General features: G+C 39.4%; 1 protein-coding gene and 1 pseudogene across 2 annotated transcripts in view; one reads left to right on the top strand and one right to left on the bottom strand.

Annotated features, from left to right (window-relative positions):
- FAT3 (FAT atypical cadherin 3) overlaps nt 1-27323 on the top strand; it is a 670902-nt gene that overhangs the window by 490469 nt on the left and 153110 nt on the right. The window lies entirely within an intron of this gene.
- Nucleotides 2702-2786, bottom strand: LOC119466931 (annotated as a pseudogene).

Raw genomic sequence — 27323 nt, 5'->3', positions numbered from 1 at the left:
TAAAGAAATCTGAAATGGCCAAAATCATCCTATTTTAATTGCTAAGCTAATTTGTTATTATCTACTATCTAGGACATGTAATAAGTGGGATTTGTCAACTCAGTAGCAGTGGGCCGACATATTCAACATGAAAAGCGAAAACTGTCCAAAGCAGTGGAAAGGAAATAAGGTTGGGATTACTCAAGAGAACAGGACACTATCACATTTACCTTAATGTTAAATCTATTCAACAGAAGTCTAAATCTCCCTAGAATTCTTAAATCTCAACAAAATGAACATTTACTAAAATACTGCTCTTATGACAAAATGAAAAAATTATCATCTAAAGCTTCCCTAAAATATTCAAAAGCTTTTAAAACTACTCAATCTACTATGAATTGCTATTAACTTCATAAACAGCTACAAGAAAACAATGTTTTGGTAAATTTAGCACATTGATTTTTGGCAAATTGGCTTCTGGCAAACTGGTTGTTTTACATATTGTTTATTTCAATATATTGATTCTTAGCAATTTGGCTTCTTTCTGATACCTAGTGCCCTCAGAGAGCAAACTGGATAATCAAAAACTTATTTTTAGAAATATTTCAAGTACCAAAAGTCACTGGTTAGGAGATTGAGTATTCATGGTGGTTGAGACAGACATTGCCTGTGGACTCATGGAAGATACAGCCTGTCAGGGAAGACAGACATTAAGTAAAAGTGACATAATAATTTAGCTCAAACTGTAATAAATCTGTAATAAATGCTTAAAAAAAAAAAACATGGTATGAAATGAAAGTGAGAGGAAGACCTGGTAGAGAATGTTTTATTTTTAATTAGTTTCTATTAAATATTTTATAAAATAGAAAATACAGTCTTGCCTGCCGAAGCAGACAGGAGGACCAGTGCCAAGCATCATCATCAGTCAGGTGTGGGTGGCATGGTTGGGCTGCAGAACCCACAGAGGCCACAGGCAGCATGCACTGCCTAAGGAGCAGTGGCTGGCATTCTTTAATGTCTCCAGCGTTCATCGAGTGCAGGGTCCTTTATGTTTTCCTCACACGCCTTAGAGATGATCTTTGTCTTTAAAGTGACATCCTGCAGTTCCCATGTGCTTCTCTCTCACAGCTTGCCTGCAGGCTCCAGTCTTCTCTCAGGCTGCAGCTTGCGGCCCCTGTTGCCATTCGCCATGCTGCCAGTAAGGCTGGCCTCCCCATTTCCTTTTCCTTGGCTTCTTTTTATTCTTACACTTTCTCTGTTGCTGGCTGTTCTTCTCAGGGTTCTCCACCCTTTGAGAGAGCATGCTGGCCAGTGGTGGCGGCACTCCCATATCTCTGCACAGGTGTACTGAACAACTGGGTCTCTGATACCTCCCAGGGATTGGTGTGTGTGTATATATATATATATATATATATATATATATATATACACACACACACACACATATACATATGTATATGTACTTTAAGTTCTGGGGTACATGTGCAGATCGTGCAGGATTGTTACATAGGTATACACATGCCATAGTGGTTTGCTGCATCCATCACCCCATCACCTATATTAGGTATTTCTCCTAATGTTATCCCTCTCCAATCCCCCCACCCCCTGCTATCCGTCCCCTAGCCCCCCCCCAACCCTCCAACAGGCCCCCTTGTGTGATGTTCCCCTCAGGGAGTGGTTTTACATTGCTATGGTGGTCTAGAGCTTCTCATCCCAGATACCACCTTCATGAGATATCTATAGAGTCTCAGAGACTGTTTTTGGAATCATCAATGTTTTACCTTAACTAATACTAGAAAATGAATTATCCATATTATGAAGAGGAGTTCTAAATAGTTTGAGTTTGTTTTCTGGTTTTTTGTTTTTTTTGTTTTGTTTTTTGTTTTTTTTAACTGCTCCTTGTGGAGCAGGGCTACCTCACAGGCAGTGTGCCTTTGTTTAAAAAAGTTAAATGAAAGACAGGAGAGGAAACTATGTGTGCCATGTGATTAGGATGTATCTAAATGTTATGTAAATAGCTTTGTTTAAAGAAAAACAGTCAATAGTTCCAAGAGACACTTACTGCTTTGTGCTTCACTGGGCTGAAATGAAGGTGTCAGCAGGGCCAGGCTCCCTCCAGAGGCTCTGGGGAAAGAATCCTGCTTCTTCCAGGTTCAGGTGGCTGTCAGCATCCCTGACTTGTGGCCATATCCCTCTAATCTCTTTTTCTTCCTCTTCCGAGTGTAACCTCATCTCCCTGTGTCTCTTTTACAAGGACATTAGTGATGTCATCTATGGCCCACCAGGTTAATTCAGGATGATCTCCTCATCTCAAGATTCTTAACTGCATTTGCAAAGACCCTTTTTTCAAATTTGGTGACATTTACAGGTTCCAGAAATTAGGATTTGATATCTTTGGGGCCATCATTCAGCTCACTACACAGGGGTTACATTGTTACCATTGAGAATCACAATCCGCAGAAAGGGTTCCAAAACTTTGCTTATCCTAAAGGCAGAGTGTTCTGTTCTATTTGTTTGTTTCCACATATCAAGTTGTTTTTTTCCCTGACTCTGCTTCTGGTGCACTTGATCCTTGTGGTAGAGGACAAGGTGCCAGCACTGCTTTCTCAGTTGCGTGGTTGCAAACAGACTGACAAATGCAGAACACTCGATAAATGTCATTGTTACTATTGGTATGGCTACGTGCAAGAAAATGCGCTGAAATTTTATGATTATTATTTCACATCAGTTGGGTAATGGGATTTGAGGGAGACAATCTCTCATGTATGTGAAAACCCAGTTATCACACTTAGGAACTACAAAAGGATCCCAGACCGAAACTGTAAAACAGAAAACAGTAAGATGATAATGGTAGTGAATGGAAAGATCAGATGGTCATACTACTTTAAAAAATTAAGTTAAAATCTAATTTAAAAACCATTTTTAGACATCCATTTAATCTGAATACTCTTAAGACTACTAGACTACTCTAGAATTCTTAATAAATTCCATGCTCAGGATCTATGAGAGTCTAGTGGTTATCTCTGAGTAATGCAATCATAAGTGATTTTTAAAAATATTTTATTTTCCTGTTTTCATGATTTTCCTACATTAAACATATACAACATATATAAAAATTGGTTGAAGTTAATGTATTTGGGCCAGGTAGAATACATCTGTAATCCCAGCCTTTTGGGAGACTGAGGTGGGAGAATCACTTTAGTCCAAGAGTTTGAGACCACCCTCGGCAACATGGTGAGACCCCCCATCTCTATAAAAAAGTTTTTAAAAGTAGCCAGTTATAGTGGCTCACACCTGTAGTCCTTGCTACTCAGACGGCTGATGGGGCAGGATCCCTTGAACCCAGGAATTCAAGGCTGCAGTGAGCCATGATTCCATCACTATACTTCATTCAGTCTGGGTGACAAGAGTGAGATCCTGTCTCAAAAAAATTAACATATCAAAATTTTGATATGTAAACTCTGAGTTTTAAAGTTTGCAATTACTTTTATGTACATTACATTATCACATTTGCAGCTCCATGAGGTTGACACTATTTGTCCTTTTGGAAGGTGAGGATGTGAGCTTTAGAGGGATCCAGTCCCCAGGCCGATGGAGCAAGGAAAGGAACAGAACCATAGTTCTTTTTGTCTTGACTCCAAGTCTATTGGTTTATACAGAATTTAAGTTACTGTGAAGTTGATGATACTGGTTATCAAATATATGTTTGCCTGCTTTTGAATTTGTGCAAAAAGACAATTTTGCTCATCCAACCCTAGTCTCCATGTGGGATTCCTAGAAATTTTCAAACCTGTTTATTAATGTGTTTTTAACATGTGTAAAAATTCTGCTTAGTTCCACAATCTGTTATTTCTAGTAATTTCTGAGAAATGCCCATTTACGTCTTGAGAATATTCCTTTCACATCTCAAATATGACTATTTTTAATTGTGTAGTTTTTAAAAATATTTTTTCATCCTCCTGCCTTCATCATAGGTCTTCTTATGCCTAAGAGCTAACGCAGTTTCTTTAAAATGAGCAGAACAGGTCCTTTCCATGATAGCTGACCCTTGATTATGAATGATTTTGAGTTGTCTTCCCTATCACCCACCCCCTCACCTACCAACTTGCATTTGTTGAAGCAAAATCTTTTACAATATTTATGGTGCCATTAGAATGTCCTTCAGTCCAATGCTTTATCCTCTTTCTAAAACTCGGCATTTTGCCATCGAATATGGGAATGTATATAAGGAAATTCATTGATGTTTTACTTTCCAGTTGCTCTCAAACCTGTAATATTTTTGAAGCCTTGAATAAATCATTTGTTCATTACAGGTGCCGGTTTTACCCCCAGGGGACATTTGGAAATGTCTGGAGACAGTGTTTGGTTGTCAGAATAGCAGAGAGCAGGTACCTAGTCGGTAGAGGCAAGTGTGCTGTCAGCCATCCTACAGTGCACAGGACAGCTCCCACAATCAAAATTATGTGACCCTAAATGTTCAATACTGCCCTTGTTGAGAAACTCTGACCTAGATCAACAGCACCCATCTTTCAGTTCCATCTTAAAGATGTTCAGCTCCCCTGAGGACCACAGAGATACAGACTTTATAAAATTTGCACTTAAACGAGGAGTGGCAGCATCATTCCGGTGATCCAGGTTCCATCCTCAGTTTTTCTTGGTGACCTATGCATAGCAAATAGATTTCATATCATCTCAAGTCTAGGATAATGATAGTGTCCTACTCTCTGGTGGCTGAATGATTTCTGTAAGGCCTTAGATTCATTCTTTTGAAAAAAAAAAGTCCTTAAGGCAGTCAGAAGACCCCCACCTAGGGCACAATTGCAGTTGATTGTGCCTTCATCTGTATCCTCTCTTTATATCTCTAATACAACAGGTTTTTTTTTAAGTAGCTTAAAGGAAGTGCTTTGGTCTCCTCAATAAATTATATTGTGCCATATTGCCAGTACCTAGCATAATGAGAACACATATAAATTGCTTAATAAATGTTTGTTGAATGAATGACTTTAATTGTTCAGAGTTTCATGTTCAGTTATAGATCATAAATTCCAATTGCCTATAGTTTCCTGTCACCTTCCTCAGATTTACTCTGTCTTCTAACTTTTGTTTTACTTTTTCTACTGGTTTTATTTTTGCCATCGGGATATATATATTGCTTATTTAATTTACTAATTTACTCATAGCAATTTACTAATTGTTTCTTATGCTGGGTACTGGTAGCATTGACAGAAAAGTTTAAGGAGCAAGGAAGCAAACAAGACCAAAAACAATGTATAATTTAATTATAATACAGAGAGTGGCTGAATGCTATTAGAATCTATTTATAGAAAGATCAAACATAGAAGCTGCTAGAAGTGAAATAACAATCACTGCCCCTGGAAGTAGGATGAGATTTGAACAGGCATTTTTTCATCCATTACTCACTCACCTATTCATTAATCCAGTAAGCATATTTTTGAGTGCCTGCTCTGTGGCTAGGAACACAAAGATCAATAAAATATTGCTTATACTCTCAATGTACTAATGGTTTAATAAGTTAAAAAAAACTGACAATAAACAAACCTCTTTGTAACAAATCATCTTCACAACAGTGGAGAGTAAGAGAAAAACATTGCTTCTGGATCAGATGGGTTTTCCATGAGAATCCTGATTTCTCCATTGCTTCTGAGCTGTAGAACCTTGGGTAAATTCAAATTATGTCTCAGTGTCCATGTTTGTTACGTTGGAATGGCAATATCTACCTCACAGAGATTTTACTAGAATTAAATGAAATAACGTATTAATTATTCAACAAACATTTATAGAGAACCCACTACTTTCCAGATAATAGGTTAAGCACTAGAGGTTAAGCATTGGGGATACAAATACAAATGACCTCCACCCCTGTCTTCTAAGGGACAGTTTGATAAGTGCTTTGGGAGAGATCACAGAGCAGGTGTGCTTGACTTGCAGGGTGGAAAGATGATGAAAGACAGCTTCCCTGAGGGATAACCACTGAGTTATATGTTAAAAAAAATTGGAAGTTAGACCCAGGAAGAAAATTCACCGCACGGAGTGTTCCAGGCGTAGGAACAGCCGGCTTACTGAGGGGTAAGTAGCTGACTAGAGCCTAGAGAGGAAAGGCGTGGAATAGGGGCGACAGGGACAGTGGGACACAAGGGTAGTAAAGACTGAGGCACAAGGCTGGATATCAGCAGGCTATGTGTGCCTTATTAGAGAGTGTGGATGCAACTTGGGAGCCACTGGAAGAAACAAGCTCAGTAACCCACTTAATATATAAATAAACCAATTCTGCATTCTGGAAGGTTTGGGGGAAGACTCAAGTGAACCGGGCACATTCTGGTGTTTCTAGCAGAAGACTTGTACATGAAAGTTTAGGAAATCAATTTGAATAGGTAATATGAAGCAACACTGTGAAGGAATTTGGTAGTCTTGGTGGTCTCTTATCTACAAAACGATAGATTGTTTTAGCAATACGTGTACAATGTCCTAGATGAGGAATAGACTTAAGGCTTGAATACCAGATATGAGATTGTGACTTTGTTATCAAACTGTAGGATCCAGGTCTAGGAGAGAACAATTGAAACATACATAAAGAGATGGACAAGAGTCTTTTGAGAAGAACTATCAGTATGAGATAGAGAGGGTGGAGCCCACAGCGCTATAAGCTTAGGTAAATAAAAGCATGGTGGTCCCTAGGTTGAAAGGCAGATGTGGTTTGAGAGAGAAGCTATGAGTTGAGTTTGGCACGTTATGTTTTAGCTGCAAGGGAGCCAAAAAAGTGAAACTTCCCATTAAGACATTGGATATATGGGGTGAAAGCTTGTGCAGGAAACTGAAGCTATAGGTACAGATTTGGGAATCCTCACAATAGAGATGACTATGTAGGGATATATACATGCTTCTTGATATTCTTTATATCTATTTTTGAAATGTTTTCCAATGTTAATTAGGAGATTTAGTTAGAAAATTGATGAACAGAGCAGTGTTTTTAAGTATACTTTCCTTTGCTGCAAAGCATCTGTTTAATATGTGCTATTACCTAATATGCCAGAAAGCTCTGGATCCCCAATAATTCTTTTGTGATAAATTGGTACCTTTGGAAGTTACATGAAGTGTTCATGTCTCCAAAGCACTGTCAGAGTATCTGATGTTTTAATACAGGGGAGTACATTACTGGATTAATTATGGTAAGAGTTCTTAATAACCAGACCCTGCCTATGGAAGTCTACCTGCTTCTTCTGGAAAAAGGATTATCTCTGGAAGGGAGAGAGAAGCAAGCTGTGGTTCCATTTGTGTCCCCTGTGTCAGTGGGATACCACATGTTTGAGTACCTAATATGTATCCAGCACTGGCTTAGGTACTAAGGATACAGCAAGTTCTTTTTGTTGCAAGTCCAGCAAACAAGCACAAGGAATGTAGAGAAGGGATTACATAAAAGTCTATGCCAAAGGCTGTTAAGCACTAGAAGAAGCAGAGGCTGACCTTGTCCAGGGCAGTAGGATTTTTAAAAATTGCAATATAATGGCATTTTAACTGAACCCTAAAGTCTAAGTAACATTTACTCTGGAAGTTAAATGAGATAATTTCAGTTGGTTATCATAATAATAAGGCACTAGAAAATAAAGTCAATTAATTTTTTTAAAAAGCAATGTTCTTATTTCTTGGAACATTATAAGTACTGAAAAATGAAGAAGAACAAAAGTAGACATTTGCCAGGTCATCAGGAAGAAAAAGGAACAATGTATATATTCCAGAGAGAGGGAACAAGGTGTGTGTAACAAAACCACAAAGACAGGAAGAGTAGGCACAGCATGCATGTTTGCTAAGAGATCATGCTGAAAATGTTGGCAAGCAAATAATCATATTTTCTTTACAAAATGACCCCTGAGCGTGCAAAAAGAGCAAGGTCAAATGAAAGGAGACCAGTCAGGAGGCTATAGCTCAGGTCTAGGTAAGAATGAATGGGGATCTGAACTAAGGTAGGGGATGGAGAATAGAAGGTAGATTTTAGATACATCTAGGTGGTAGAATTAACAGAACTTGGTGGCTAATTAAATGTGATAATAAACAGGCCAGGAGGATTCTACAACACCTCCCTGCAGGAACTCCCAGTGGAGTTTGAGCATGTCATGTCTGATTTAGGGCATGCATATCTGAAACCTTCTTGTGCTGAATGACAAGCCTGATTTTTCCAGCACCATGCTCTTCTTGATTGTTTGCTTGACACTTTGGGAAGTGGCATTAACACTCTCAGGTCACTAGGGGGCTAATCATAGCCATTTTCATGATTGCAATGCTGAATTGGAGTTTTCAGAGAATAATCATGGCAGTTCACATATAGGTCTCTCCTGGAAGAGGTTCTCACTGTCTTCGGACAAAGTCATTTGCATTAAGACCGTCCCATGAGACTAGCATCATAAAATCATTACTTACACAGCTTTTGCTTTCAAATCTTCAGCCATTTCAGAAGTCTACTGAATACTAAATTTTTTGTTCATACCAGCTGTAGATGTGTTAAGCTGATGGGCACAAACTATTCACAAATGAATGACTAGAAGAATGGCTGGATGAGCATAGATAGGTAGATAGATGGATGGATGGATGGATGGATAGATAGATAGATAGATAGATAGATAGAAATTAATGATAGCAGTTAGTGCTCTATTTCTATGAATGTGTTAACAGTTTTAAAGAAAAATTAATTTACAATGATTTAGTAAAACCATAAACCTACATTTAAAACCTACATTGGCTATACACAAAGCACTGTGTTGGACTGTTAACATACTACATTCAGAGCCCCTGGAAGATGGGGTGGAGTAATTTATTTTTGTATCCTCAGTGCCTAACCTCTAGTGCTTAACCTAGTATCTGGACAGTAGTGGGTTCTCTATAAATGTTTGTTGAATAATTGATATGTTATTTCATTTAATTCTAGTAAAATCTCTGTGAAGTAGATATTGCTATTCCCATGTAACAAATATGGACATTGAGACATAATCTAAATTTACCCAAGGTTGTACAGCCCAGAAGCAATGGAAAACCAGACTTCTCATGGCAAACCTGTCTGATCCAGAAGCAATGTTTTTCTCTTACTCTCTACTGTTGTGGAGACGGCTCCTTGAAGGCATTGCCTGATCCTTCTTGAGTTTCTGCACAGTTCCCCCTTGGGAGCTAAGTTATTCTTTCAGATCATAGAGAAGTCTCATTCTTGGCAACCAAACTGTGGTGCTGACACAGACATTTTATATCTGGAGCTGGCACGTGAGAGTCACCAGCAGAGGGTTCAAGTTGAGGTAGGCCATATTCCTCCAGCTTTGGGAAATGATGAGGATCATGACATTCCTGACCCCAGCCTTGCAAGATGCTCACCAAGCCCAAATGTGCACCTTTGCAGAACAAGCCATAATTCTTCACCCCAGACCACAAACCATGTTCAGATAACCATGAAAATGATTCCCATTGATCTAGTAAGACCCAATTACACTGCAAAAGAGTGAAATTGAGAAGAATGGCATTTGGGGACAGAATTGTTAAGTAATGAAAAATAAGTCATGGCAGTTGACCCTTGAGGTGTCTGATCAGACACATACAAAACTGCTGGAAAATAAATTAGTTGTAATGGATCTATACCTTCTCTGTGAACCCCCGGCCATTAGCATTGTCCTTTCAGTTTCTCCAGAAGGTTATCAGGCCTCATTAGCTACTGATACTGTAGAAATTTCATCTTTAGGAAGAAAGCCATAAATACAACACCTATACTCTTTTGAAAATGAAGGATTCCTCATATCTGGGCAATAAAGTGAGAATTTGATTCATTTATTTAAAAGATCTCTCAGATGTAATTTTAGTCACTTCTAGGGTGGTCTTTTATTTTTTTCCTTTTATATGTGTAAAAAGAGATACGATCTTCCCATCCTTGCCCATCTCACTGATGTCTTTAGAAAGCTGGAACCAGACTCTGATTATAGACATTTGTTGCCATGAAGAGACAACAGAATGTGGTTAAGAGAGAAGAAATAGCCTTAACTACGAATTATTTTCCTGTGATAGCTAATTTTTTTTCTCTTATACCTTTCCAAAAAGGTGGCAAGGTGACATCTATTTAGAGTGTATTTAATTGCGAATTTCAGAAGACTGAAATAGTAATATCGTACAAAATCCTCGGTCACAATTCAAAATGTTTGGAAAAGCAGAAGATGAAGTATACTCTCAGCAGAGGGGGAGGAAATTGGAATTTCAAGTAATCTGCTTGGTCTTCTGATTGCACTGTGTAACGGAGGATATACCAACTCTTGATTTTTGTCTCTGATTTCCATTCATCTGGGGCCCTTTCCTTATGATCAGGGGCTCTGTGGATAGCCATGGTACTTAGGGTCTAAGGAATAGCAAAGAGAATTTTGTTCTATTATAATGTGATATTGTCAGATGCAAGTAATTGGATCCTAATCCCTATCTGCAGCAATTCAAAGACAGGTTAAAAATCTCGCCCAGAGGGTCTTCCTAAACCACAGTTAAAAGGTGCGTGTCTGTATATACATCACTGCATATGTATGTGTGTGTGTATGCGTGTGTGTATGAGAGAGTGTGTGTGTGTGTGTGTGTGTGTGTTTATTCATAAAGAAACACACAATAAAGTCATGTGGATTACAAAAATTGATGACATAGCCATTAGATAAGAATCAAGCTTGTTTAATTTTTACATAGAATTACTAAAAATAAGCAGTCAGAATTTTCCATGTGTTTGAGTTATTTTTTTTAATTCAGTGGAATTAATTACTGTAATTTGGGAAGAATGAACATTGTTTTAGTTCAGAAAATGTATTACTCATGTAACAGGAGCCCAGGAGCCATACAGTGTCAAGAATTGTTCCGTTGTGTGACAGTGTTAGCAAGAAGGCTCATACATCCTCCCTGCTGTCTTCGGAATCAGGTCTCACAGAATCGGGCTCCCTGCTTGTTTCAAAAAACCTACCAGAAGCAAATAGAGCTGCTGATTTTTTATTGTTCACATTGAGACAGTGCATCAGGGTGGTAGGGAGAATTGGGGCAAATAAACTTACTCTCCTATTAACCTTTACTTCTTACATTTCAAAAGGATGTGTAAAACTTGTAATCTTTTCTTCTACAGCATTTCATAAGAAGTACAGGTCTTAAGGTTAAGCAGGACATTGAGAATTTCTCTAGGAAACCCTCTGAAATAATACAGATACCTCATCACTCCAGATAGATTTAAAACACCCCATTTTATGAGGAAGAATTCCATAATCACCTTATGAGAAGAGAACTCAATAATATAGATTTTTACTGTGGGGACATTTAATTCCCCAAAAGCAAAGGGCATTTATTTAAAGCACAAGGTTCCCCAAGATACTAGAGTAACATTTAAAATGGTACCAGAGCATTGATGATCCCACTGGGAAATTTTAGCCTGACTGCTTCTGCACACAGCCTACATACAGAGCTTTGTGATTTGTAGTCATGGCTGTCATCTCCAGATGGGAAGCTCCTATGGAGCAAGGACCATGTTTCTGTTCATCGTCATCTCTCTCCCACAGTGCTTTTGCATTGTGGGTCCTCAAGGAGTAATTACTGAATACATAGTACATAGTACAGATCAGGAATCATGAATTCAAAGTATTCTGATATAAACAATACAATTCTTTGATGAAGACGAGCTACTTCCCCACTTATTCAACAAATATGTTTAGTTAATTTTTGCTGGAATAGTATGTAAATTTGAACTGATGCCATTTAAGTCCCTGGAATGTTGTTGTATCCACCTGTATTTCACAACGTGCTAAGTATTGTATGGTGTGCTGTCACCTACAAGGCGAGTGACTTTGGGCAAAGCTTTTGTTCTTGCTGGATTTTTTATCCGTTAACAGGTGGGGTTAATGTTGCTTGACCAATTTTCCTAGTCAAGTTGTTGGGAGAATCAAATGTGATCACAGATATTAAAGTGCTTGGAAGTAGTATGAATGAGGGGGCCTCAATATTATTGTTGCTACTGAAGACTCAGAACGTGATGAGTCCCTGTCACTCTTAGTTTTCAATAATAAATTACCCTGGCAGCAGACCCACAAACTCAAAGGCACCAATATAGAGCACTGAGACTTGGGCCAACCTGGGGATCCTAAGTCTGTCTAAGGAGAAGCTACGTAAGAGGACATATGGGTTTCACATTAAGCCTTCCTGGATTGCAGTGATATGTCTTAGGACTCTGATCATCAGATTTCAAAACCAAAGGGATCAGAACTTGGACAGTACCCATACATCTTTACCAAGAAGCCTTTAGTTGCTGGTGATGCAATGACCTTTTACCTTATGTAATCTTTTTGTTTTTTTATAATTTCTAGAGATTTCCAGAGAAGACTGTGAGCCTACATGTTATAGTAATGGTCCTATCAATTGAAGCATGCAAACAGATAACTCTTTATGATTAACAGATATCCCTATTGCCTTAAAGCCTATCCAAGAATCATTTTTATCATAAGCTTTCTGATGGATTTTTCAATGTAGCAAAATTCTAATCGATATGGAAGTTTCATAAACTGGTTCCTCTTACTGTTATACTGCAAGACTCCCAGAACATTCTCTATATATTTTGGTGAATTATTTCTTCCTACTTTGACTGGATATTAAAAATGCTGACATACTCTTTTGACAAAGCCAGAAGGAGAAGAAAGATGCTTATTCACAAAGTTACATGTTTAAGTGTAGAATGAGATTTTTCAGGACAGTTGGAGCAAATAACCTTCCATGAGTGTGCACTGTGGTGTTAAACTCTCCACATGCTTGGCAATCTCTGCTGCCTTTCACACACTCTAAAACATCATTTGGGAGTATTTCTCCCAAAATGCTTTTGCCATAAAATAGATACAGCTTTGGCTCACCGCTAAATTAAGTTCTTACAAAGAAACATACATTATTCATTCCTCACTTTTCTCCAATGCTGTCCACCAGAAACCTCAGGACCTTTCACCCATAGGTACTTGTGGGCCTCATCATCTGAGAACATTTTTGGGAGAAAGTACAACTATTTTGGCAATGTCATGCCCTGCTTCACAAAATGAATGGTGAGGATATATGTATTAAGCACAAGATGACTCTGGCTTGAATTAATTAGCTTCTAGTAGGGAGTTAACTTTGATCATCATAATAACACTCTGAGAGTAATGTCCAAGATTGTAAATCATCATCTGTAATAACTACTTGTATACTGTTGTCATTCAGCCAAATAACTGAGTACTTATTGGAACTCTTTCTTTTCCAATGCCTTTTCAATGTTTTTGGCTGGGCAAAAAGACTATTTCCAGAATTTACAGATACACAACTGAGTTATACATTTTTAATTGACTCCTGAGGCAGTGTGACTCTCCTTTATCTTTCATGATTTAACACATATAATCTAGTTGGCTTTTGACATCTGCAGAAAGTTCACCAGCCACTGTTTTCACATTACTTAGGCCTCATGATAGGGGCTGCCTGGGGTGGAACTGGGGTGGAATGATGAGAATGTTCTTCCTTAGCTGTCTCCCTCCCCTGTTGAAAAGCAAAAGTGAAGAATCATTGGAGCCCTTAAATGGAACTTAAGCAGATGAATGTCCACTGGGAGCGGGGTGGAAGTTTTAGGTTTAAAAAAAGTATTCTTTTAGGAGAGTATTCATTCTCTTAAGTTATTGGATTTCTGAATCCATGTGATTTCATGGTCAAAAGATAATTGCTTTTTCCCCTTATCTCGGGGAAAGTGGATTTTTAAAATCATGTAAGTGCTTAAAAAGCATTTTTAAATTTCAAGAATTTATAACAAAAGAGATATTAGAACACTCATGATTTTCTTTAAACATTCTTTACTACAGTAGTAACATTTCCAGACTTTTCATTTGATTGGTCACTTTTATATTTTGCATTTGTGATTGATTTTATTTTCTGGATACATTCACTTATTTCTCTGCTAATATTTTTCATGTCTGAGTTTTCCTGTCTTTGGCAATTTACCCTTTCCATACATTTCCCTTACTTATCCTGCCCTAGGCACCAGGAATAGATAAAAGACAGACATAGTATCTGCCCTCCGAGAACTCAGAGATACACTTTTTTTTTTCAGACAAAGTCTCACTCTGACGCTCAAGCTGGAGTGCAGTGGCACATATCATGGCTCACTGCGGCCTGGACCGCCTATGCTCAATTAACTGTTCCACCTTAGCCTCACTAGTAACTGGGACCAAAGGTGCACACCACTATGTCCGGTTAATTTTTTAATTTTCATACAGACAGAATTTCACCATGTTCCCCAAGCTTATCTTGAACTCCTGGGTTCAGACAATCCTCCCACTACCACCTCACAAAATTCTGGGATTATAGGCATGAACTACCACACCTGGCCACATACATACTTTTAGGAGAGATAGACAAGACAGTTTAATATGGGCGCATAGTTGATTTGGTGGAAATGAGCATAAATTATGAAGGAACACAGAAGAGGAACATCATTTAGACCTGGGACTAAACATGCGTGTTTCACATTTCCTGGAAAGCAAGAACTGGTAAATGTAAATATACATATAATAAATGTGCTGAATACACACACATGAAAAATACTTCCTAAATATTAGTTAATAATAATGTTCACCTTGAATTTATCTGTCTCAATCTATTTAAGTCTACTGAGTTTATCTTTATTTAAAATTTACATATACTCCCTTTCATCTTCTGGAAGTAATTAAAATACTTTATCCCAGATGAACCATCTTTCTGTGTTAGTAGCTGTATCCTGAGACACATTTCTCCAGGGACTTGAATTTTATTATGTGTAAAGAACAAACACTACCTGTTGTGTGATGAATACAAGAGTACACAGGGTTTTTAATAGCTCTGTTAATAGGATAATGAATAATGTTTGTTTCCAACCAACAGGATATCTACCTAATTTATTAACAATCAAAGATCCAACTCGAAATTAAAACAACATGCTATTAGAAGTAGGAAAACAAAACAGGATAATTTCTTCACCAATGCAGGGCCTAGTTCCTGATGCCTCTCATGAAAACCAGAAGGAACTGATGTTAGTTCAGCATCTGTTACGTGTCAGGACATTTGCTGGATGCTGCCAGTACAATGGATGATATGACACTGTCTTATCCCCTAGAGAGCTTACACGCTAACTGAATGCAGGGGTGTTAAAGAGAACAGATATGTAACAATTAAATATGGAACTGGAGACATGTTAGCATCTAAACAAACTTAAGTGAAACATACAAAGGAGTAATTCTGTCTGAATGTGGTCTCTGAGAATGCATCATAAAGGGACAGACAGTTGAATGGGCCTCAGAGGATTTGTAAGGACTACAAGAATAGGGAGTAAGAGGAATTCCATGCAGTGGGAACCCCAATCAAAGCAGCAAGGGCCTTGGGAGTACATGTTCCATGTTGGAAGAACAAATAGACTGTGAGCGCCCTGAGGGAAAGGAGCCCATATCGCTTACCACTGTTTACCCAGTGCTGTGGTTTGGATGTGTTCCCCAGAGTTCATGTGTTGGAAACAATCCCCAATGCAACTATGTCTGGAGGCAGAACCTTTAAGAGGTGATTAGGTTAGAGGGCTGTTTCATGAATGGACTGAGGCTCTTATCTGAAGAGTGGGTTCTGGATAAAAAGGATATGCTATGCCTTCTTCCTCTCTTGCTCTTTTCTTTCTACCTTCCACCATGGAAAGATACAGCAAGAAGGCCCTGGCCACATGATGGCACCTTCATGTTGGACTTCCAAGGCTCCAGAAGTGTGAGCCAAAAAATCTTCTATTGTGTATCAATTTCTTAGTCTCAGATATTCTGTTATAGCAACACAAATCAGATTAAGACACCCAGTGTCTATAACATTGCACATTGCAGGCACGGTAAATTTATGTTGAATTTAGTGATCTGATTGTGTGATTAAAAATCTAGGTGTAGGGGAGATAGAAACTGGAGGCTAAGAATAGCCCAGTGGATAGATGGTGTCAATATTATAAACAGATGCAATGGTTTAGGCATGAGATAATGAGAGCTTGGCACCAAGGGTAGAGAAGGGGTCAAGGAATATAACTGATATTTAAGAGACAGAACTTTAGGGGCATTGTTATAGCTGTAGAGGTTGTGCCCTATGCAGGGACACCTAGCCAAGAGAGCACCAGGGCACTGAATTCAGCCCTCGTTCATTGTTCCCAAGCTGTGCATCCAGGCACAGAGCCACATTTGTCCTGGGAAGGGCAGCTTGTCATGGCTTGAAAATTTGCCTCCTTCAAAACTCATGTTGGAACTTTAATCCCCATGTGGCAGTATTGGGTGACGGGGCCTTGAAGAGATGATTGGATCGTGAGGGCTCTGCTATGAATGGATTTATTGGGTTCATAGATTAATGGATTATCATAACAGGGGAATTGGGAGTTTTACAAGTGGAAGAGAGACCTGAGCTAGCAAGTTAGTACACTCGGCCCCCTTGCTGTGTGATACCCTGCACCGCCTGAGGACTCTCAGAGTCCCCACCAGGAAGAAGGCTCCCACCAGATGCATCCTTCAACCTTGGACTTCTCAGCCCCCATATCTGTAAGAAATGAGTTTCCTTTCTTTATAAATTCCCAATTTCAGGTACTATGTTATATGCAATAGAAAGTGACTGAGAGACTGCCAGTATCTAATTCCCAGCCAGCTATATCTCTAGTCAATGACTGATGAGATGTTGGGAGGAGCAAGAGAATTGTCCAAGATGACTCACATTTTTGTTCTAAACTATGGTGTGGCTAAAGATGTCTTATTTTTTTTAATCTAATTGCTTTTAATTCTTATAAAATTATAGTATCTGAAATCATAATACCTAGAGAAAAAATGATGAATGTACAACTTTGCTGATCTGAATGGTCTCTTCTAAGAGTTACAGTTTTATCTTTACCACACATTAAAGTATACATACTGTCATTGCAGAACGATTGTTATCAAGGCCTCAAACCAAGGGTTGCAAACTCAGATGCCACAGAATCAGGCATCATAAATGAGTGATTCTGTAGCAGGCCATTTATATATTAAATGTTTTTGTTTACAATGAGAAATATACTCTCTTCATTTGTCTGAACGTGCAGTGTTCTCCATTTATATTTTACAACCATTATTTATAGGAACATGAGCAGTGAGAAGTACTTTTCTAAGAAAAGCTTCTGCACAACAGTGATGGTGCATGATAACTGATGTTGTAGTGTTAGGGAAACAATAGAGACTGGTGTGCCAGTATTTTTTTTATTATTATTATTTAGGAGAAGCTAGGAATTTGAATTTTTATGTGGAATCTCTCTCATTTTAAATGTTGGCAGAAATTTTTACAATACACTATATGGGCCAAAATAAAAGAAAGCATATCTCTGGGCCACCAGTTCATGATCTCTACCTTAGTCTAAATTATACATATACATGAGCCTAATTTCTTTAAGTTGATGAATTTTAAATTCATATGTTTAGGTAAGCAAGGTGTTAAATTACCTGCTAAATCACCTAGAAACCCGTGTTGAATTGCTGAGAGGAGAAAGCAGTGTTTGCTCAGCTAGTAATTAGAGCCGTGTCCTTATTTTTGCATTAAACCTTTACTGTGGAAAGAAAAGCCAAAAATCTGGTGCCTGGAAGAATTAGTGCTTCAATCCAAACAGCATCATCAGTGGAGCTAAAGCATGAGAATCTGCCAAGACAAAAGTAACTTAAAGCATGAAGTTTAGCACTATGAAACAGAAGGGAAGCTACCAATGTATACTTTCTGTTGTAATTTATATCTGGTGAATTCTGTTTCATGGCGAAGGAAATGTGGAACAGGATATCGACTAAGGCCTCGATGTCAGGGGAGTTGTGAAATAGTACAGAGGGATTTAGACCTGAGGCTAATATGATGTCACATCTTCGTTCATGGCAGAAGTTTCTTAATGGCCCACATGTGAACACATGGATTGGACCCATCTGTTTGAAAGGGGGAGTGAGCACATGGGTGGTAATCACCATTGTGCTAAAGAAACTTTGAGGAGGTGTTTAGTTCCTGCTGATAGGGAAGATTAGAATCAAGCAAGTTTTATGAATAGAAAATGATGAGCAGATGAGCCTGGAAGGAAATGGAAATGTGATGAGATTAGTAGCTGATGCATACCTCTCTGCAGGGAAAAAAAAAAAAAAAGTCTTTAAGAGATGTCAGGCTAGGAAATACTATATTTCCTGAAGTGCAAAGAAAAGATTTGGACAAAGCTGTAATATCAGCAGCTGCTGCCAAAGTGAATTGGTCAAAGATCTTTCTAAAAAAGCTGCCATTTAGCAGTTGTTGGGTCTGAACACAGGGAAGAAAAGACATCTTCATTGTCCTGAAATGCAAAAGTCATGCCTGCATGCATTCAACCAACAAATATTTATTGAGAACCAACTATGCAATAGCCCTATGGTGGGCCCTAGAGTGGGTCACACACTTGTAGGAATCAGTGTCCTGCAGAAGGCAGACCACGGGTACTTGGAAAAAATGGACTATCAGCTGATTTTCTCCCCAATAATGCAACATCTTTGGACAAAGAGAAAGTTCACCAAAATGTGTAGCGCGATTCACTAGCCCCAAGGCCTCGGTTTCGTTGGTTCCATGAATCAGAGCATCTTCAGTTTGAGCATTTTCAAGTAGTCTTTCCTAAAAGCACAACTTTTTTAGGCAAAATGTAAGTTCTTAAAAACAGTTCAAAGAAAACTCTTTGTATTAGCCTGTTTTCATGCTGCTAATAAAGACATAACTAAGGCTTGGTAATTTATAAAGAAAAGAGCTTTAATTAATTCACAGTTCCAAGTGGCTGGGAAGGTCTCACAATCATGGTTGAAGGCAAATGAGGAACAAAGCCATGTCTTACATGGTGGCAGGCAAGAGGCTTGTGCAGGGGAACTCTCATTTATAAAACCATCAGATTCCATGAAACTTATTCACTACCAGGAAGAACAGTATGGGGGAACCACCCCATGATTCCGTTATCTCCACCTGGTCCTGCCCTTGACACATGGGGATTTTTACAATTCAAGATGAGATTTGGGTGGAGATACAGCCAAATCATATCATTCCACCCCTGGCCTCTCCCAAATCTCATGTCCTCATATTTCAAAACCAGTCATAAATTCCTAACAGTCCCCTGAAGTCTTAATTCATTTCAGCATTAACTCAAAAGCACACAGTCTCATCTAAGACAAGGCAAGGCCCTTCACCTGTGAGCCTGTAAAATCAAAAGCAAGTTAGTTACTTCCCAGATACAATGGGGATACAAGTATTGGGTAAATATACCCATTTCAAATGGGAGAAATTGTCCAAAAAAAGGGGGCTACAGGCCCCATGCAAGTCCAAAATCCAGTAGGATTGTCATTAAAACTTAAAGTTCCAAAATGAACTCCTTTGACTTCATGTCTCATATACAGGTCATGCTGATACAAGAGGTGGCCTCCCATGGCCTTGGGTGCACCACTCCTGTGACTTTGCAGGGTATATCCCCTCTCCTGGCTGCTTTCATGGGCTAGCGTTGTGTCTGCAGCTTGTCCAAGTGTACAGTGCAAGCTGTTGATGGATCTACCATTCTGGGGTCTGGAGGATGGTGGCCCTCTTCTCATAGCTCTACTAGGCAGTGCCCCAGTGGGTACTCTGTGTGGGGGCTCCAACCACACATTTTCCTTCTGAACTGCCCTATCAAAATCAAAGGCTCTCCATGAGAGTCCTGTCCCTGCTGCAAGCTTCTGCCTGGACATCCAGATATTTCCATACATCCTCTGAAATCTAGATGAAGATTTCCAAACTTTAATTCTTGATTTCTGTGTACCCACAAGCCCAACATCACATATAAGCTGCCAAGGCTTGGGGCTTGCACCCTCTGAAGCAATGGGCTGAGCTGTGTGTTGACCCCTTTTGGCCATGGCTGGAGCTGAAGCAACAGGAATGCAGGGCACCATGTCCTGAGGCTGCATAGAGCAGGAGGGCCCGGGGCCCAGCCCACAGTGCCATTTTTTCCTCCTAGGCCCACAGGAGACCTGTGATGGGAGGGGCTGCCTTGAAGGTCTCTGACATGCCCTGGAGGCATTTTCCCATTGTCTTGGTGATTAACATTTGGCTGTTCATTACTTATGCAAATTTCTGCAACCTGCTTGAATTTCTCCCCAAAAATTAGGATTTTTTTTTTTTTAATTGCATTGTTAGGCCACAAATTTTCCAAATATTTATGCTCTGCTTCCTCTGGAATATTATACTGCTTAGAAATTTTTTCTTCTAGATAACCTAAATCATCTTTCTCAAGTTCTAAGTTCCACAGACATCTAGAACAGGGGCAAAAGGCCATCAGTCTCTTTGCATAGCAGAAGTTACCTTTATTCCAGTTCCCAACAAGTTTCTCATCTCCATCTGAGACCACCTCACCCTGGACTTTGTTTTCCATATCACGATCAGCATTTTGGTCAAAGCCATTCAACAAGTCTCTAGGAAGTTCCAAACTTTCGTACATTTTCCTGTCTTCTTCTGAGCCCTCCAAACTGTTCCAACTTGTGGCTGTTACCCAATTCCAAAGTCACTTCCACATTTTCGGGTATCTTTACAGCAGCACCTCACTACCTGGCACCAATTTATTGTATTAGTCTGTGCTCATGCCGCTAATGAAGACATACCAAAGGCTGAGTAATTTATAAAGGAAAGAAGTTTAATTGACTCAACAGTTCCACATGGCTGGGGTAGACTCTCAATCATGGTGGAAGGTGAATGGGGAGCAAATCCATGTCTTCCATGGCAGCAGGCTAGAGGCTTGTGCAGGGGAACTTCCATTTATAAACCCATCAGATACCCTAAGACTTATTTACTACCAGGAGAACAGTATGAGGAAAACCGCAGCCACGATTCATTTACCACCACCTGGCACCACCCTTGACATGTAGGGATTATTACAATTCAAGGTGAGATTTGGGTAGAGTAAACATTCAAACCTCAGCCTTTATAACAGCTCCTGAGTATTCTTTGAGAAGGTCATTTCTCTGTTTCTCCACCTATAAATAGGAGATACAGTTTCTTTCGACCTTTTTACTACCTTGAAAGGATTAGGTATTTACATTTTGAAGCCAAACCATATCACTCTTTAATCCTGTTTTTCTCTTTTTCTTTCCCCTTAATTATCTTCCTTTCTCCATTCTTCTCCTTTCTTTCTTTCTTTCCTTTCAACCCTCATTCTTTCTTTTCCTTATTTCTGATGAAGACCTTCCCTTATAAACCACTCCACAAGTTTATTCAACATAGTAAGTACATTTCCCTGAACTAACTGATTTACTGAGATTGGAAATAGCAGAGACATGTATTAAAGCAGCACAGAATGAGGAAACTGGAGTAGGGAGTGACTGGAACACTTACCCATCTCTGGTTTCTTTCTTAATACCAAATTATAGGTCAAATAAGAAAAACCACATGTGATGACATTGAGGGCTGATGGTTTAATACTGCCTCTGTTGCTTTTTCTCCATGGAAAATATGGGTGATAGTGCAGGTTAATTTTAGTTCAGTGATTTCACCTTTCAGAAAGTTTATCTTCAAGAGTTGCTCTTCCTTTGAGACCTACCCTTTAATTTACTGTTTGTGTATACTTTTCTTTCCAGAAATGGCAGGAAGCACTTGTCTTCCCAGGAATGCAGTAGTCTGAGACCATAGACAAAAAGGTCTGAATTCCAGCCTTAGCCTTTATAACAGCTCCTGAGTATTCTTTGAGAAGGTCATTTCTCTATTTCTCCACCTGTAAAGAGGAGATAAAATTTCTTTCAACCTTTTTACTATCTTGAAAGGATTAAGTATTTAAGGTTTATGAAACATTTTGAAGATAAAAAGTGGAGAGCAAACATTACATCTACTTTAAAGGCAGTTCTTCTCTGTTTTAATTATTTTTTAAGAGCTCAGCATTCTGGAAAACACCTAAATTAAAACTTCTGCAATATTGAGTTAACACACATACACACACACAAACAGGCACACACACAGATGGCAATTTATGAATGCAAGCCTTGTTTGTGGCATGAAAGCCAGCTTAGAACTAATCTCTTGGAAAAATTGAGGTTATTTCTAATAAGATGATACTAGCCTAACAAGTATATCTGTCTGGACCTCAGTTTCCTCATCTGTAAAACAAATGGATTGAATGAGAATGTTACCTATGCTCTTATTTACTCTTGAGAGTCATCTGGTGACTTTGTGCCTTCCTGAGTACAACAGAGGTAAGGAAAGGCTGTTTCCCTTTATCTGGGATTCTTTCAGACATGTGAGACTATGACAGAGGCAGGAAAATACTCAAAAGTGGGTCTCTTCATCCATTTCCCTGTCTATGTGGAGACAGCCAAGCACACGTAAGTGGTGATTTACAGGGCCTTGTAAATAAATAGTGAAAATAGATAAGCATCTTCACTACAATTAATTTTCAATAGCTGCAACATCTAAATTCCTGCCCATAGACAGTGTGCCCCTGGGATCCAGTGACCTCTCCAGATATATTGTTTTAAATCAATCAGATCCAAGAGAAGGGTAACATGTTAGTAATTTATCACAGGGCATCCTAACATTTTACCCATTAGGATACATGTAGAAAATGATAATATTTGTACAATACCTTTAGGTAAAAAGAAAGGCTAACCCTAGCCAGAGATGACCAGCTTAGTGGCCAATGTAGATGAGTTCACATTTGTTCACCCAGGAGCTGAGAGGGTCGATGTGGCAGCACATTGGAAACTTTCTTGCTGCATGTGGTTGGATATTCTGCCTTAATTTAAAAGGCTTCATCTTTAGATTTCTTCCTTGCCTAGAACCTGTCAGCTTGGCCCTGAGACTTTTGATAATGACAGAGGGAGGGAGAAATAAATCTCTTTTTTTTTTTTTAAATTGTGCTTTGATATTTGTCTTCTACCTTAGAAGAGTATCATGTGCTAAAGCAGTTCACAGCAATCGGAGAATCAGAGCGAAGGAAGGCACAGAGTACTGGGGAAGAAGTCAGGGGATGGTCGGGATAGGCAGAAGGTATGCAGTGTCTACAGACAAAATGACAATAAATTTAGTTTAAAGATTTTAATTGGCTTTTATTTGTGATTCTAGAATCTGGCAACATATTATTCTATAAAATAGAATGAATGTTCTGATGAGTTGAGCAGAGGAGCTTGGCTTTAGACACAGAAAATGACTGAGAAAAGCAGATACAGAACAGAAAGTGGATTGGTCGTTTCTAAGTTACAAAGGTTAAAGCAAAGGGAACTCATTATGACAGTTAAACCTGACCAGTATGGGGATTTGGCTGTTCTCTCTCTCTCTCTCCCCTGTTTTCTATGAAGGTCAGATAAACAACTTAGCTTTGGATTGGTAACATGGAATGTTAGCATGTGTGACTCCATTTTGGTTCGGTTTGTTGATCCTGGTGCAGGAGTCCAGTTCGAGCCAATGGCCTCCTATACGTTTCATTTAATAAAGGCAACCCCAGTATGAATGTAAAAATACGTGCTATTTGGGCTGTTTCACTTAGAACAAGAAGTATGCCTAGACAGTGGCAGATTGATTGGTAGTGACAGCTGTCTAGACGGCTCTATCTCGGAAGAGTCTGAGGCCACATTCCACCCTCAGAATGAACAGTGAATTGTTCATGTTTCCTGTGGCCTCCAGGTGCAGCTGGCAGGATGGAGCAGTGACAGCCCACATGCTGTATAAATGCCATCCCTGCACAGGGCATGTGGAACTGTGGTGCTGAGGCCAGTGAAAGGACATGTTTGAACTGTGTTCAGAGGAAGGAGAAGGTGGTCATGCCCAAGGGGTAGGGCAAGCCTTTAGATGGAAGGTAGCATCATGTGATGGTTAGGAGCACAGACCCCAGGCCAGGTTGGATCCTACTATGCTTCACCTTTCTGTGCCCTCTTTCTAATCTGTCGTGTGAGGATAATAATCGCGTTTTACTCTGAGGCTGATAAAAGGATCCATGAGTTAATATTTGTTAAGCATTTGGAAGAATATCTACACATGGTTAACATGGAGTATCTAATAAATGAGACATAGAGAAAAACCAAGACCACCGAGGCCCTCCATCCCAGCTCCACAATCAGGGAGAATAATTTTGTGCAAAGGGGTAGAACAAATTTTGTGAGAGGAGCTGATGATGTAACCGTGTAACAAGAGAGTAGGAGAGGATCTAATTGCACAAAATAAGGTTCTCAAGTCTTGGGGTGCTGAAAGAAGTTGCAGCTATACCCCACACCCCAGTGGCAGTTTCTAAGCATTGAGGACAGAAAAGTGCCAAAAGACTGGAGCCAAAGGTGGTCCCTATGATCAAAGGGGGAAAAGGAGGCTTGATTCTAGAAGTACATCGAAGCGCTCGATGTTGATCCAAAGGCACACGTGGGAAGGGAATTTTAAACAGATGGTTAACAGATGCTTCTCCATGAGCTGCGCAGGGTAGGGAAAAGAGCACATGCTGCCACGCCAAACTGACTTGGGCGCAAACCCGTGTTCTGTCACTTTCTGGCTGAGTGGCATTGCAAATGTTCCTAACGTCTAAGCCTCACCATCTCCAGCTGCAGAAGAGAAATGGCAATGCCTACAGGATTCCTGTGAAAAAGTGACAATCGTAGGTAAATGACCAAGCAGAGGACTGAGCAAAGCAGGCATGCACTAAGTGCTATCAGTATAACCAAAGAGGCAGCAAGACGTAATATTTTAGACCAGGGGTCAGCAAACTTTTTCAGCAGGGCACATTTTAGACTTAGTGGGCCATACAGTCTCAGCCTCAACTACTCAACCATGCCTTTGTAACAGGAAAGCGGCTCTAGATAATATGTTAATGCAGCATGGCTGCATTCCAATAAAACTTTATTTACCAAAACAAGCAACCAGACTTTGTCCTTGGGTTATAGTTTGCTGACCCCTGGCTTAGAACCCAAACTACCAGGTTTAAAACAAGGCTCTGACACTTAAGAATAGTGTGATCTTTGACCAGTTCATAATTCGATTTCCTTATCTGTTAAATTGGTGTAAAAACAGGACCTATCTTGTGAGATAAAGGACACCATGCAAGGGCTGTGAATCTCACAGGGAATGCTTGATGCCTGGCAGGCTTTTAATGCATGTCACCTGTTATCATCATGATTATCCCAACAGCCTAGAATAGGGAGCCAAAGTTTCCAGTAACATGAAATTTAGTAGAGACAAATATAAAATCCTGCACATATACCCCCAACAGGAAACCACACACTTATATTTTATTGCTTTTTCTAGGAACAGACCTAAGTGGTTTAATTCATTCATATCACGGTGCTGTGTGACATGGCTGCTACCCAAAATAAGCCTAGTGATGAACTGAAAAAACAGGTGTGAGATTGTCTCTCGGATAACAGAGGGGCTTTGCACAGTTTTGAGTAAGTTTAATATGCTATTGTCCTGTCCTGGCAATCATATTTTAAGAAGGAAGCTGGTGTATGGGAAAACATCCTGAAGGAGGTAACCGGTATAATAAATAAGGACTCATTATATGTAATAAATCGTCTGAGAGATAATTATGTGAATTAGTTCTTCAACCTAGGTTGATATTTCTCAAATATATTTAAGGATTTGTATAAGTATGGCAGTTTTAAAACATAACCTCCCAAATTATTTGACCTCCCTCTCATCTAGAGGTGGGGTTTATGACCTCACCTCCTAAATCTGGTCTCTGAGATTCTTGGTCAGTGAATGTGGTGCACGTGATGCTGTGCCGGTTTCTGAGTCCAGGCCATAAGAAACTGATGGCTGCCACTTTCTTCAGGTCAGTTGCCCTTAGAACCCAGCTGAGGTCCCAGCCAGTAGCCATCATCAACCAGCAGATATGTCAGATGACTACAGGCCCAGCTACCTATGACTGCAATTGCATGAGAGACTCCAAATAAGAACTGCCCCCATTCAACCCCAGAACCATGAAAGACATGAAAAAGATTCCAGTTATTTTAAGTCACCTAATTTTATGTTACACAATAGGTTGCTGGGGCAGCGTGGAAGAAGAATTTGACATTTTCTATATCGCTACAAAGAGCAAAGCTGTAGGACTCTATAAATATCTAGGCTAGTAAGTACAGGCAGTTATAATTGGATTTAGTATTAAGAAAAACTCTGTGAAGTGTTGGTGAGGTTATGGAGAAAAGGAAACCCTTGTACACTGTTTTCCCAGTGTAAATTAGGACAGCCATAATGGAAAACAGTTTGGAGGTTCCTCAAAAGCTAAAAACAGAACTACTATATGAACCAGCAATACCACCTCTGGGTATATATGCAAAGGAAATGAAATCACCATCTTTAAAAGAAGTCTTGGATAAAGAAGCTGTGGCACACACACACACACACACACACACACACACACACACACACACGATGGAATACTACTCAGCCATACAAAGGAATGAATTAACAGCATTTGCAGCAACCTGGATGAGACTAAAGACTATTGTTCTAAGTGAAGTAACTCAGGAATGGAAAACCAAACATTGTATATTCTCGCTGATATGTGGGAGCTAAGCTATAAGAATGCAAAGGCATAAGAATGATACAATGCATTTTGGAGACTTGGGGGAAGAGTGGGAAGAGAGTGAGGGATAAAAGACTGCAAATATGGTGCAGTGTATACTGCCTAGGTGATGCATGCACCAAAATCTCATAAATCACCACTAAAGAACTTAATCATGTAACCATATATCACCTGTACTCCAATAACTTATGGAAATTTAATACCAAAAAATATATTTAAAAATAAAGACCATATTTGATTATATAAAAAAAGAAAAGATGCATGCATTTCCATGCTCACTGCCACACTGTTCACAGCAGTGAATTTTATATTTAAAAATAAAATAAAGACAATCTTTTCTTATACAAAAAAAAGAAAAGATGCGTGCATTTCCATCCTCATGGCAGCACTATTCACAGAAGCTAAGATATGGAAACAACATAATTGTCCATCAAGGGATGAATGAAGAGTATATGTTGTACATATACACAATGAAATATTATTCAGCCTTTGAAAAGAAGGAAATCGGTCAGGTGTGGTAGCTCATGCCTATAATCCCAGCACTTTAGGAGTCTGAGGCAGGCAGATCACGAGGTCAAGAGATCTAGACTATCCTGGCCAACATGGTGAAACCCCGTCTCTACTAAAAATACAAAAAAGTTAGCTGGACATGGTGGTGCGTGCCTGTAGTCCCAGCTACTGAGGAGGCTGAGGCAGGAGAATCACTTGAACCTGGGAGGTGGAGGGTGCAGTGAGCCAAGATTACACCACTGCACTCCAGCCTGGCAACAGAGCGAGACTC

This window comes from Cebus imitator, unplaced genomic scaffold (genome assembly GCF_001604975.1).
Source record: "Cebus imitator isolate Cc_AM_T3 unplaced genomic scaffold, Cebus_imitator-1.0 Scaffold241, whole genome shotgun sequence".
NCBI classification, from domain to species: Eukaryota; Metazoa; Chordata; class Mammalia; order Primates; family Cebidae; genus Cebus; species Cebus imitator.
This window is presented reverse-complemented; position numbering and strand designations above follow the sequence as displayed.